At 42.7% G+C, this 13118-nt stretch overlaps 1 protein-coding gene and 1 long non-coding RNA gene across 2 annotated transcripts in view; both read left to right on the forward strand.

The window, feature by feature from the left end:
* The window catches only part of LOC120039589, a 4219-nt gene extending 4136 nt beyond the window's left edge, over positions 1–83 (forward strand). The window contains exon 4 of the long non-coding RNA XR_005475449.1: positions 1–83. This exon is cut by the window's left edge and continues 1306 nt beyond it. This is a non-coding gene — a long non-coding RNA (uncharacterized LOC120039589).
* A 5128-nt stretch (positions 84–5211) lies between these two features.
* The window catches only part of LOC120039588 (CSC1-like protein 2), a 134826-nt gene continuing 126919 nt past the window's right edge, over positions 5212–13118 (forward strand). Inside the window, exon 1 of the mRNA XM_038985004.1 lies at positions 5212–5470. The gene's annotated coding sequence lies outside the window, so the exon portion shown is untranslated. The remainder of the gene's footprint in view (positions 5471–13118) is intronic.

Raw genomic sequence — 13118 nt, forward strand, 5'->3', positions numbered from 1 at the left:
CGTGTCAACCCTGTCTCCTAAAGCTAGTGATTGTGAATGTAGGGTGTGCCTTCAATAAAGACATGTTCGTGTTAACTGACTCCTGTGAATGAATGCTGTAGTGCACGTGTCAAACTCATTCCACGGAGGGCGGAGTGTTTGCGTTTTTTTTTTTTCGTTCCTCCCTTTGTATTTGATGAATTAAAGGTCACTGATTAGTAAAGAACTCTCCACATGTGGTTGTCTTAAATACTAGCGCCCTCTGTGTAATCAGTTTGGCAGCCCTGCTGTAGTGGATGGTCGTTGAGACTCTATAGGCTTCCACTAAATCCGTATCGGTGAAGATCAGCGCTATTGAAATTGAAATGCATGTTCCCGTATTCACAGAGTGCATTCACGGAATCGGAAATTACCTTTCAATTTAAATCGCGCTAAATAACGCTAAACTTCCGTTTATACGGGTTAAATCGAGCCCTTGCAATTCATAAGAGGTATGTATAGTTTTTGTCATGATTTAACACACAAATACATGTACTTGATCTAGATAGGCTACTGGTCCTGATGGTAGCAGGGCTGCATTAAGGGTTATATTTATTGCCACTACAGCGACGTCTCCTCATCCTCCGGCTACATAAAACTGCGTTCATAATCAAGTGGGAAGGTGGTATTTGCCACATAAGAATGGGGGAAAATCACTTGAACGCCCCTCCAACACGTAATTACTAGTGAAAACCTCGTCTATTGGAGCGTTCAAATAGTAGTCGGAACTTGGACATTTTCGACTTGCTAACTGGTTGTAGTTAGACACGTGCCAAGTTCAATGAATCAGCAACTCGGAAATGTCGGAGTTTCCTAGTTCGGACTAGTTTGTGAATGCTGCATATCATCCCTGAGCTCCGAGTTCTAACATGCGGACCTCTGACATCACCTACTAAGGAAATTACCTCAATAATAGCATTTTGACGTCACCTAAGGATTTTTTATTTATTTTTAATTTAGCCTTTATTTAACTAGGCAAGTCCAGTTAAGAACAAATTCTTATTTTACAGTGATGACCCGGATGACGCTGGGCCATTGTGCACCACCCTATGGGACTCCTGATCACGGCAGTTGTGATACAGACCGGGATCAAACCAGGGTCTGTAGTGACGCCTTTAGCACCGAGATGCAGTGCCTTAGACCACTGTGCCACTCGGGAGCCTTAATGACCTCAATAATAGCATTTTGACATCACCTACTAAATGCTCAATATGTTCAATATTATGTATATGTCTTCTTTCGTTGGCCTTGTCTTGTTAAAATGTTTTTGGAATGTGTAGTTAAAAAAAATACACGTTGGGTTATGTGGTGAACAGAACGGTGATTGCAGAGGTTCTATGGCTCTATCATGTGTGGGTCTGTGGACTGTGTCGTAGGCTATGATGCCCCTATGTGCAGTCGGTGAATTTGTGTGTTTGTACAATCGCGTTTCATTATTAAAAGGCCCGGGTTGCAGTGAAGTAATAGTATCACCTTATATGTTCAGTTCTCCTTCATTGTAAACCTCACGCGCGTGTGTGTGTAGTGTCACGTAAGCGCGTTATCACACGTAGCATGTGCGCCTTAGGCCTTCAGGTCATTGCAGCACTTCCGATTGGGTTACAGAGACTGCAGGAATTTAGGTCACCTAGCATTTCATGCACGCAGTCTTATGAAATTGTGTATTTAATAAAGATAATTGTTTGCTATGTGTGTTGGTGTCCTATCCTTTAACACCGGTCAAACAAATGTGATGGCTGCATCATGCTACTCTGCTCAACCAGTAATTGGCCCACCTCTCGGGTGGTCTAGCGCGCTTTATCACACTATTACCGACAGACTGGATAATACCTTGGGTGTCATCACTAGTCCAAACAGTTCCCGTTTTGCAACTTAAACGGGAGTTTATATTGGCCACATTTCCGGTAGATCCCTCCCCGTTTCGTTCCATTTGCTCCCTGTTAAGAAACGTTTCGCGACAGAATCGGGGTAAGGAATACGCCCCTGGAGTGAATACACTAGAAACCAAACAGAACGACGCTGGGAGGGACCTACCTGAATGTGTCCAATAGAAACTCGTTTGTCACTGTCCGACTAATGAATACAGCCCGGAAGTTATCCACATTCCTCACACGTAAAGTAAATGTTTCTCAAGAAAGGATATAAAATAATGAAGTTGGCCACTTTGTTTGCCCACGTATATTGCATTCATTCGGATTTAACTACCGAATTATGTAACATACAGAGCAAAGTGTAGGTGAGTCAGATTTCTACAGTCCTACCTGTGAGAAGGTATGCATGTACAGAAGTTTATACCATACGGAAGCTGTGATGAACATCTGAACACTTTCCCTGACTGCCACTGCTCTTGCTCAACAAAAAATGTTTGGAGATGTATCTCATTTTTTGGGGAAAAAGTTGTAGATATACAGTGCCTTAAAGTATTCAGACCTTTACTTTTCCCACATTTTGTTAGGTTACAGCCTTAATCTAAAATGTATTAAATTGTTTTTCCCCCCCTCATCCTTCTACACACAATACCCCAGAATGACAGAGCAAAAACAGTAAAAAATATATTATTGCTAATTTATAAAACTGATTATTTACATAAGTATTCAAACTCAGTACTTTGTTGAAGCACCTTTGGCAGCGATTACAGCCTCGAGTCTTCTTGGGTATGATGCTACAAGCTTGGCACACCTGTATTTGGGGAGTTCCGCCCATTCTTCTCGGCAGATCTTCTCAATCTCAGGTTGGATGGGGAGTGTTGCTGCACAGTCATTTTCAGGTCTCTCCTGAGATGTTTGATCGGGTTCAAGTCCGGGTCTAAGGTCCTGAGCGTTCTACAGCAGGTTTTTAATCAAGGATCACTCTGTACTTTGCTCTGTTAATCTTTGCCTCAATCCTGACTAGTCTCCCGGTCCCTACCGCTGAAAAACATCCCCACAACATGATGCTGCCACCACCAACACCATGTTTCACCGTAGGGATGGTGCCAGGTTTCCTCCAGACTTGATGCTTGCCATTCAGGCCAAAGAGTTCAATCTTGGTTTGATCAGACCAGATAATCTTCTTTCTCATAGTCTGAGAACCTCTAGGTGCCTTTTGGAAAACTCCAAGCGGGCTGTCATGTGACTTACTGAGGAGTGGCTTACGTCTGGCCAACCTACCATAAAGGTCTGATTGGTGGAGTGCTGCATAAATTGTTGTCCTTCTGGAAGGTTCTCCCATCGCCACAGAGGAACTCTGGAACTCTGTCAGTGACAATCGGGTTCTTGGTCACCTCCCTGACCAAGGCCCTTCTCCCCCGATTGCTTAGTTTGGCCGGGCGGCCAGCTCTAGGAAGAATCTTAGTGGTTCCAAACTACTTCCATTTAAGATTGATGGAGGCCACTGTGTTCTCGGGGACCTTCAATGCTGCAGAATTGTTTTGGTACCCTTCCCCAGATCTGTGCCTTGACACAATCTTGTCTCAGAGCTCTATGGATAATTCCTTCGATGGCTTGGTTTTTGCTCTGACATGCACTGTCAACTGTGGGACCTTTTATATAGACCGGTGTGTGTGTTTTCAAATCATATCCAATCAATTGAATTTACCACAGGTGGACTCCAATCAAGTTGTAGAAACATCTCAAGGATGATCAATAGAAACAGGATGCACCTGAGCTCAATTTCTAGTCTCATAGCAAAGAGTCTGAATACTTAAATAAGGTATTTCTGTATTTAATTTTTAATACATTTGTAAAAATGTCTAAAACTGTTTTCGCTTTGTCATTAATGGGTATTGTGTGTGGATTGCTGAGGATTATAAATTTATTTTTATTTTTTAGAATAAGGCTAACCTAACAAAATGTGAAAAAAGTTAAGGGGTCTGAATACTTCCCGAATGCACTGTATTTCAATTAAGTTAGACATATAATTATTTAACTATACAAGTAGGAAAGCCTTCAGATAATTAATCCACTTGTTAAATGTTTTTTTTTTTTTTTTTAGTAAAGTAGTAATATGTTGGATGAGTGTGTTGGGGGGTCCCTGTGGGATAGTTACCCCATTTTGGTTATGAATGTGTTTCTGCATGTCATTTAGACAATGACTAGCCCAGTTACCGCTAGTTATGCTAACTTGCAAGCTACAACTTCAATAGCAGAAAATGCTAGCTAATTAGCATACGCTGCTAGGAGTGCTTGCTAGCAAACTTTCTACCAGATCGTCTGAGGTAAAATACATTAAAAAAGGTAACGAAAGTTAATTGCAGTTGTAAATGTTTCTACTAGTCACTGATAGCTTTACAGTTAATGTTACTTTATTGCCTTTTTAGCTATTTTACACAGCATTTTATATCATATAGCTAGCTACGTTTTTAAGAGCGCTTTTCAATTGGCATTTCTCCCCGTTTTCAGTCACAGGTGGGGACTGGATTAGGTGTGAGCGGTACAGGAGGTTGGCCCATGAGTTGTGCTCCAATTTAATAGGGATGGATTATTTGTGACCTATTTACAAATTAGAATCATGCAATAGCCAAGCATAAGAGTTGCCACATCAATGTTACATTGAATTAGTTAAGTTTTGAGTTATTGTTATTAAATGTTATATTCCAGTCGTATTTAGTTATATTCTAATGAATATTTATGAATTAAAAACAACTATTGAAAACCTTTTTCTCCTTTATGTCATTTTAAAGACTACTGGGATTTAAAAACATGCACGGTACATAGTGGATTGTATGGAGAGAAATAAATGCACCTTTTCTAAAAATATTTATTGAAATACTTAAGTGTAAAACTGTAGCAATTAATATCCCTTTATAGTTTATCTACAAAGCATTTTTTTTCTCTAAACGTTGCTTTTTTTGTGTCAGCAATTAGACATTGTTCTTAGGGGGTGGCTAGTTGCCCCTAGTACCCTACTACTTTTCAAGAACGCCCCATGCCAACGTCAAATACGTCATCAAAAAGCGACCCAATGATTAGCAAACATATTTAGGACCAAATGCGCACCGACGTTTATGTATTTAAAAAAAAAATAATAATAATCTGATAAGAGCTTGTACGTTCGTTGATTGATTACTCAACTAAAAGGGGAGCACGAGGAAAAATATGGAATATTTGTCATTAAACGCACTGTGTTGAGAGGAACATAGATCTATCTGTTCTATGTATCCTATTTCTATGTTTTTGGTACGCCCTATTCATTTCAATGGGTACGCCCCTCGCATCATCCGATCCAACACCACTGCCTTGGTTAGCTTCTGCTGCCGTAATTGTCTCGAGGGCTGCTTAACTCCTGCTTATCGTGTTTTTGACGACGATCGAAATACTGCGTGTGCTTTGAAGGGACTATTTCATTTTCTGGGAATCATACAAGACCTGGATATAATACGAAGGTTTCGGTCGTTTGGATCGAGGTGTGTGTGTGTGGAGCTCGCCTGTCTTCTTGGTTGGCTTGGGAAAAGCCACTGCGTATCAAATAGCAGGTAAACCATCGCTATGCACCCGCCAACGTCGTTAGTTGGGTAGCTAGTTATCGTTCTTAGCTAAATCGTTTTGTTTACTAGCTAACTAACGCGACGTAGCTAAGCTGTCATAAAAAAACATGTCATTTTGATAGCTAACGTTAGCTGGCTAGCTAGCAGCTGCTATTGTCAGTTCAACTAGACAATTCGTGTAATAGCAAACGTTAGCATCTTTAGGTTAACAGCTCAATCTTATCGAACGTTACGCTAGTTAGCTAGTTAACATTACGATGTCGCAAGGCATAACGTTACTTTGAGAGAATAGTCAAAAGAGAAATACGCAGGACTGCTCATGATTAATGTCATGTGCAGTAAATCGGTGTGTCATTTTAGCTATGCTAAACAACCCAAATCCTATAGGACACTGTGTTTTCAGGGAAATGGATCATCCACATATTAGTGATGATAATAGTTAGCTAGGCCTACTCCTTATGTTTGTACATCGGTTTCATCGTGTGTTGCAACCATAATGCGTTTCATTAATCATTGCATAGGCCTGTTCTGCAGTTTCTGTGACCGTTTCGCAAGTGTCCCCACAGTGAAAGAGAAATTGCCAGGCTGCCCCTCATGCTATGGGAATGTTCTCTGGTTAAGGAGTGCTTGCTGGGGACAGAGTCGTTTTGTAGTACAAGCTATAAATGAAACCAATAGCTCTGGTCCAGGACGTTAGTGCGGCTTGCTAATGCTCAGCATTCCTTCACTAACGCCAGAGCTACTGAAACCACTGCTCCTTTGAACGTCCAGTGACAACGCCAGTGCCCCTTATACAGAGAGGCTGAATATGAGATGGCCTCTGCCTGGGCTTTTGTCAAATATTGATGGGACACAAATGTGCGTATACACACACACACACACAATGTGGCTGTTAGTGAAAGTAGATAATATTCACCAAGCTTATCTTAAGGCCTAGTTTTGTCTGTAGTTAATCAAAACACTCATTTCTGCTTTTCAAATGGTGCCCTATTCAATGCACTACAGGGCTCTGGTCAAAAGTATTGCACTAATTAAGGCCACACTGGTTGACACTAGTCACTTGTTAGTTGTGGACTGTCCTTCCTGACTCCTTACTGCCAGTGGCTGTAGCAGGAGCAGGCAGGCTGTTGCTAAGATACCTTTTGGTGCGAAAGTCCATTCATAAAGACCAAAGGAGTCATTTATCAACCGTTTGTGAATTTCTTACAGAATTCTGGCTTACCTGGAGATTGTAGGATTTGCGTGCTCCACGTATGGGATTTATCAAACTGTCGTACGCTACGTGTATATATGCATGTTTTCATTGATAAATCAGCTCCGTATTTGTGTACTGGTGAATGAGTCTTACACCCCTCCTTTTATGGTAACAGAAACGCCCTCATTTGCTGTATAATTTGGAAATGTTGAAACTGGGCCACAAAATGAAAAGCATAAAGGCAAATTTGATAACATTTCTGTAAAGGTGTGGGCGTACTCTTTTGCAGTGACTGTCTACAGCCCACCGCCTTTACTGAGTGCCAACACTGGCCGTACATTCTGCAAGATTGATCGTCTATTGAAAAAATATTAAAGTAAGTGCCGTCTACAGCCCAGCCCACAGTTATATGCAAAAGACAAATGGCTTAATATTTTATCAGTACAGGATTGTTTCTCGTGCTTTGGTATAGGCTCTGAGATGAAATGGGTTATGTCTAGAGCCCGACCGATATCTCATTTATTTTGTTTATTTTGACTTTAGTGTGGAAACATTAAACGATTTGTATTATTATAGCTGGAATTAAGAAAAACTTAGTGAAATAATAATTACACTCAAGTCAACGTTTCTTAGATTTTCCCAGACCTAAAAAAGTAATCCCCTGATTTGGTTAAACATTGTTGTGAGCACAGAAGATCCAGTTTTTTTTGCTTTAGTAGTGTGAAAACTGGGGTAAAACAGACAAGATGGAGGAAATTCAGAACATGGAAAAACTAAACCAAAACTGCATTTTTTTGGGGTAAAAAAATAAGTAAAATGTGTAAACTGATTTTTAAAAGCCCCTAACACAGTTTTTTGCTGTGCATGACTGCACTTTAGTGTGTCATCCTGCAGCATTGCATTCTGGGGGAAGTTGAGGTCAAGTCCACTATTGGCTATGCATCCAAGAGGGGGAAGAGGTTGTGCCATCCTATAAATGTTTTAGTGAAATATAATATATCACGTTTTAGCAGACGCTTTTATCCAAAGTGACTTAGTCATGCGTGAATACATTTTTACGTATCGTTGGTCCTGGGAATCAAAACCCAATATCCTGGCGTTGTAATGCTCTACCAAGATGCATGATGGGTTATAAATGTTTTGTGAAGCCTACATTTTTATTGTGATTTATAAGGCCTTTTATTAAGCGACGCTTGTCGCTTATAAAGCACAGGTTTGTCATATTTCACAGAGTGGGTTATGTCACGTTTGACATTGGTGGTTATGCCACATTTATGAACCCTTTATAAAGCATGACGTGTTTATGTCGTGTTTATGAAGCCTTTTTAATAAGATGCACGTCATTTAAAGCGAGACCAAATGGTAGTAGCCTACAATTTAGGTAGAACCTTAAAAACACAAAGGCTTAGGTGAAAACACTGTTTTAGGCCTATATCATCAGATCCTTTTGAGGAACTTTGGTTCAGGTGATGATATGAACAAAGGAATCTAGCCTGAGAGCACATTTCTGCCCTTTGAAGCAGGACATGTAGTATCTGTGGCCTTTTCATTGTTTGCCGGGTTGTGTCCAGTCTGGGGGATGTTTTCACCTCTCTGGGAGGAAGGAAGTCAACGTTGTGCAGCAGCTGAAACCTGGTTCCATCGGAGTGAAAGCTCTTCGGTCACAACACCAGGCTCCAGACCGTTACAGCTGTAAAGGAGTGAAACCTGGTTCCATCTGAGTGAAAGCTCTTCGGTCACAACACCACCAGGCTCCAGACCGTTACAGCTGTAAAGGAGTGAAACCTGGTTCCATCGGAGTGAAAGCTCTTCGGTCACAACAACACCAGGCTCCAGACCGTTACAGCTGTAAAGGAGTGAAACCTGGTTCCATCTGAGTGAAAGCTCTTCGGTCACAACACCACCAGGCTCCAGACCGTTACAGCTGTAAAGGAGTGAAACCTGGTTCCATCGGAGTGAAAGCTCTTCGGTCACAACACCACCAGGCTCCAGACCGTTACAGCTGTAAAGGAGTGAAACCTGGTTCCATCTGAGTGAAAGCTCTTCGGTCACAACAACACCAGGCTCCAGACCGTTACAGCTGTAAAGGAGTGAAACCTGGTTCCATCTGAGTGAAAGCTCTTCGGTCACAACAACACCAGGCTCCAGACCGTTACAGCTGTAAAGGAGTGAAACCTGGTTCCATCGGAGTGAAAGCTCTTCGGTCACAACACCAGGCTCCAGACCGTTACAGCTGTAAAGGAGTGAAACCTGGTTCCATCTGAGTGAAAGCACCTTGGTCACAACACCAGGCTCCAGACTGTTACAGCTGTAAAGGAGTGAAACCTGGTTCCATCTGAGTGAAAGCTCTTCGGTCACAACAACACCAGGCTCCAGACCATTACAGCTGTAAAGGAGTGAAACCTGGTTCCATCTGAGTGAAAGCACCTTGGTCACAACAACACCAGGCTCCAGACCATTACAGCTGTAAAGGAGTGAAACCTGGTTCCATCGGAGTGAAACCTCTTTGGTCACAACAACACCAGGCTCCAGACCATTACAGCTGTAAAGGAGTGAAACCTGGTTCCATCGGAGTGAAAGCTCTTCGGTCACAACACCAGGCTCCAGACCGTTACAGCTGTAAAGGAGTGAAACCTGGTTCCATCGGAGTGAAACCTCTTTGGTCAACAACACCAGGCTCCAGACCATTACAGCTGTAAAGGAGTGAAACCTGGTTCCATCGGAGTGAAACCTCTTTGGTCACAACACCAGGCTCCAGACCATTACAGCTGTAAAGGAGTGAAACCTGGTTCCATCGGAGTGAAAGCTCTTCGGTCACAACAACACCAGGCTCCAGACCGTTACAGCTGTAAAGGAGTGAAACCTGGTTCCATCGGAGTGAAACCTCTTCGGTCACAACAACACCAGGCTCCAGACCATTACAGCTGTAAAGGAGGAAAGCAGACTAAAATAGACAAGATATTCTAGCCTGCATCTCAGCAATAAGTTATTGACCCCCCCCAAGTCCAAGCAATATGCTCAAAGTACAAAGACAAAAATACCTGAATTGTTGCTTGTTCACCCTTGATCATCTCCTTGTACTGGTGGTGGACAGCAGGTTTATGCTGAAAGACAAATTCTAGAAAAACTAGGTTAAAACATGAATGAATTCATGTCCTACAGCTTGTTATTGACTGTTGACTGCTACAGCTGTACCAAAATGTCCTGCTGAACCCACTGAGCCTGCTTCCATACCAACCGTGGCAATGCAGACACTACAAGATAACTAGCTAACATTTAGCTTCATAATTACCAGCGGGTCAGATGTAAACCGTGTTCATCTAGCTAGTTGAACATACAACAAAAATCCTATTTATAATCTATTCTAGGCCTTGGCCTATATCCTAATCTGACTTTTGTGCAGGTCATGTTCTTCACAATGTTCATATTCATTTAGTCAACATAAAAAATAATCCTTTGCATTTTTTTTTAGCTCATTTGTAGAATTTTGTTTGTAATAATAGTGCCTTCCTAAAATATTCAGACCCCTCCCCTTTTCCCACATTTTGTTACGTTACAGCCTTATTCTAAAATGGATGACTTTTTTTTTTTTTTTTAATCCTCAATATACACACAATACCCCATAATGACATAGTGAAAACGTATTTTTTTTTACAAAAGTTTGCAAATGTATTAACATTTTTAAAAACAGAAACCTTATTTACATAAGTATTCAGACCCTTTGCTATGAGACTCTACATTGAGCTCAGGTGCATCCTGTTTCCATTGATCCTCCTTGAGATTGAATATATTGCAGTAATATATGTTACTGTAATGACGAGCAGGTTTCAGGTATTAGAATGTATGTTACGGTAATGACGAGCAGGTCTCAGACATTAGAATGTATGTTCCATTGATCAACGTGATTGAATATATGTGAACAGTTGTATTCCAGAATGTAGCAATACTCCATATGTTGGAGCGCTATAAGGAGTATAATGACTCCAAGATGTTGTCTGTATCACTTTACAAATCGTATGGTCTTACAGGAGACCTGTTTAATATTTAACTAGGCAAGTCAGTTAAGAACAAATTCTTCTTTTCAATGACGGCCTACCAAAAGGCCTCCTGCGGGGACGGGGGCCGGGATAAAAAATATAGGACAAAACACACGTCGCGACAAGAGACAACACTACATGAAGAGAGACCTAAGATGACAAAAACAGCATTGCAGCAACACAACAGGACAACATGGCAGCAGCACAAAACATGGTACAAACATTATTGAGCACAGAAGATAGAGACAATGCATCATCATGTGAAGCAGCCACAACTGTCAGTAAGAGTGTCCAGGAATGAGTCTTTGAATGAAGAGATGGAGATAAAACTGCCCAGTTTGAGTGTTTGTTGCCGCTCGTTCCAGTCGCTGCAGCGAACTGAAAAGAGGAGTGACCCAGGGGGGTGTACCATATGTCCAAAAGGGGCCACTTTTTTATGATTTTCAAATGTAAAAAGCACGTGAAACATTCATCCTTCCAATGAAGTTTCTATGTGAGAATTGCCAGAATAATCTTGAGATACCCAAAATATTTTTGGCCTACGCTGGCATGAAATCACCCAGTCATCTCCCAGTAGAAGATCACACAGCCCATTGACCCTACCCATCTAGCAGACAATGATTTCAATCAAGGTTTAGCCTGTGTTGTTCTGCCTCCATGCACCATTTATTTAACCAGGTAAGTTGACTGCTAAAACCCCATTTACAGCAACAACCTGGGGAATAGTTACAGGTGAAAGATTGAGCCAATTGTAAGTTGGGGCTGATTAGGTAACCGTGATGGTATAAGGGCCAGATTGGGAATTTAGCTTGTCTTACAAAAGGTGCCATGGGATCAGGACACCCATTTAACATCCCATCCAGAAGACAACACCCTACACAGGGCAATGTCCCCAATTACTGCCCTGGGGCATTGGGATATTTCTTTAGACCAGAGGAAAGAGTGCCTCCTACTGGCCCTCCAACACCACTTCCAGCAGCATCTGGTCTCCCATCCAGGGACCGATCAGGACCAACCCTGCTTAGCTTCAGAGGCAAGCCAGCGGTGGGATTCAGGGTGGTATGCTGCTGGCCTGCTCTAGAGTTGAACCAAGTGCTTAGATGCTTAGTGTGTGATGTTCTGCCTCATTATCCTGCCTCCATGCACCTTCTCTAGAGTTGAACCAAGGCTGAGCCTGTGATGTTCAGCCTCATTATCCTGCCTCCATGCACCTTCTCTAGAGTTGAACCAAGGCTGAGCCTGTGATGTTCAGCCTCATTATCCTGCCTCCATGCACCTTCTCTAGAGTTGAACCAAGGCTGAGCCTGTGATGTTCAGCCTCATTATCCTGCCTCCATGCACCTTCTCTAGAGTTGAACCAAGGCTGAGCCTGTGATGTTCAGCCTCATTATCCTGCCTCCATGCACCTTCTCTAGAGTTGAACCAAGGCTGAGCCTGTGATGTTCTGCCTCATTATCCTGCCTCCATGCACCTTCTCTAGAGTTGAACCAAGGCTGAGCCTGTGATGTTCAGCCTCATTATCCTGCCTCCATGCACCTTCTCTAGAGTTGAACCAAGGCTGAGCCTGTGATGTTCTGCCTCATTATCCTGCCTCCATGCACCTTCTCTAGAGTTGAACCAAGGCTGAGCCTGTGATGTTCAGCCTCATTATCCTGCCTCCATGCACCTTCTCTAGAGTTGAACCAAGGCTGAGCCTGTGATGTTCTGCCTCATTATCCTGCCTCCATGCACCTTCTCTAGAGTTGAACCAAGGCTGAGCCTGTGATGTTCAGCCTCATTATCCTGCCTCCATGCACCTTCTCTAGAGTTGAACCAAGGCTGAGCCTGTGATGTTCTGCCTCATTATCCTGCCTCCATGCACCTTCTCTAGAGTTGAACCAAGGCTGAGCCTGTGATGTTCAGCCTCATTATCCTGCCTCCATGCACCTTCTCTAGAGGTGAACCAAGGCTGAGCCTGTGATGTTCAGCCTCATTATCCTGCCTCCATGCACCTTCTCTAGAGGTGAACCAAGGCTGAGCCTGTGATGTTCAGCCTCATTATCCTGCCTCCATGCACCTTCTCTAGAGTTGAACCAAGGCTGAGCCTGTGATGTTCAGCCTCATTATCCTGCCTCCATGCACCTTCTCTAGAGGTGAACCAAGGCTGAGCCTGTGATGTTCAGCCTCATTATCCTGCCTCCATGCACCTTCTCTAGAGGTGAACCAAGGTATTATCCTGCCTCCATGCACCTTCTCTAGAGTTGAACCAAGGCTGAGCCTGTGATGTTCAGCCTCATTATCCTGCCTCCATGCACCTTCTCTAGAGGTGAACCAAGGCTGAGCCTGTGATGTTCAGCCTCATTATCCTGCCTCCATGCACCTTCTCTAGAGGTGAACCAAGGCTGAGCCTGTGATGTTCAGCCTC

This window comes from Salvelinus namaycush, unplaced genomic scaffold, assembly GCF_016432855.1.
Source record: "Salvelinus namaycush isolate Seneca unplaced genomic scaffold, SaNama_1.0 Scaffold282, whole genome shotgun sequence".
NCBI lineage: Eukaryota > Metazoa > Chordata > Actinopteri > Salmoniformes > Salmonidae > Salvelinus > Salvelinus namaycush.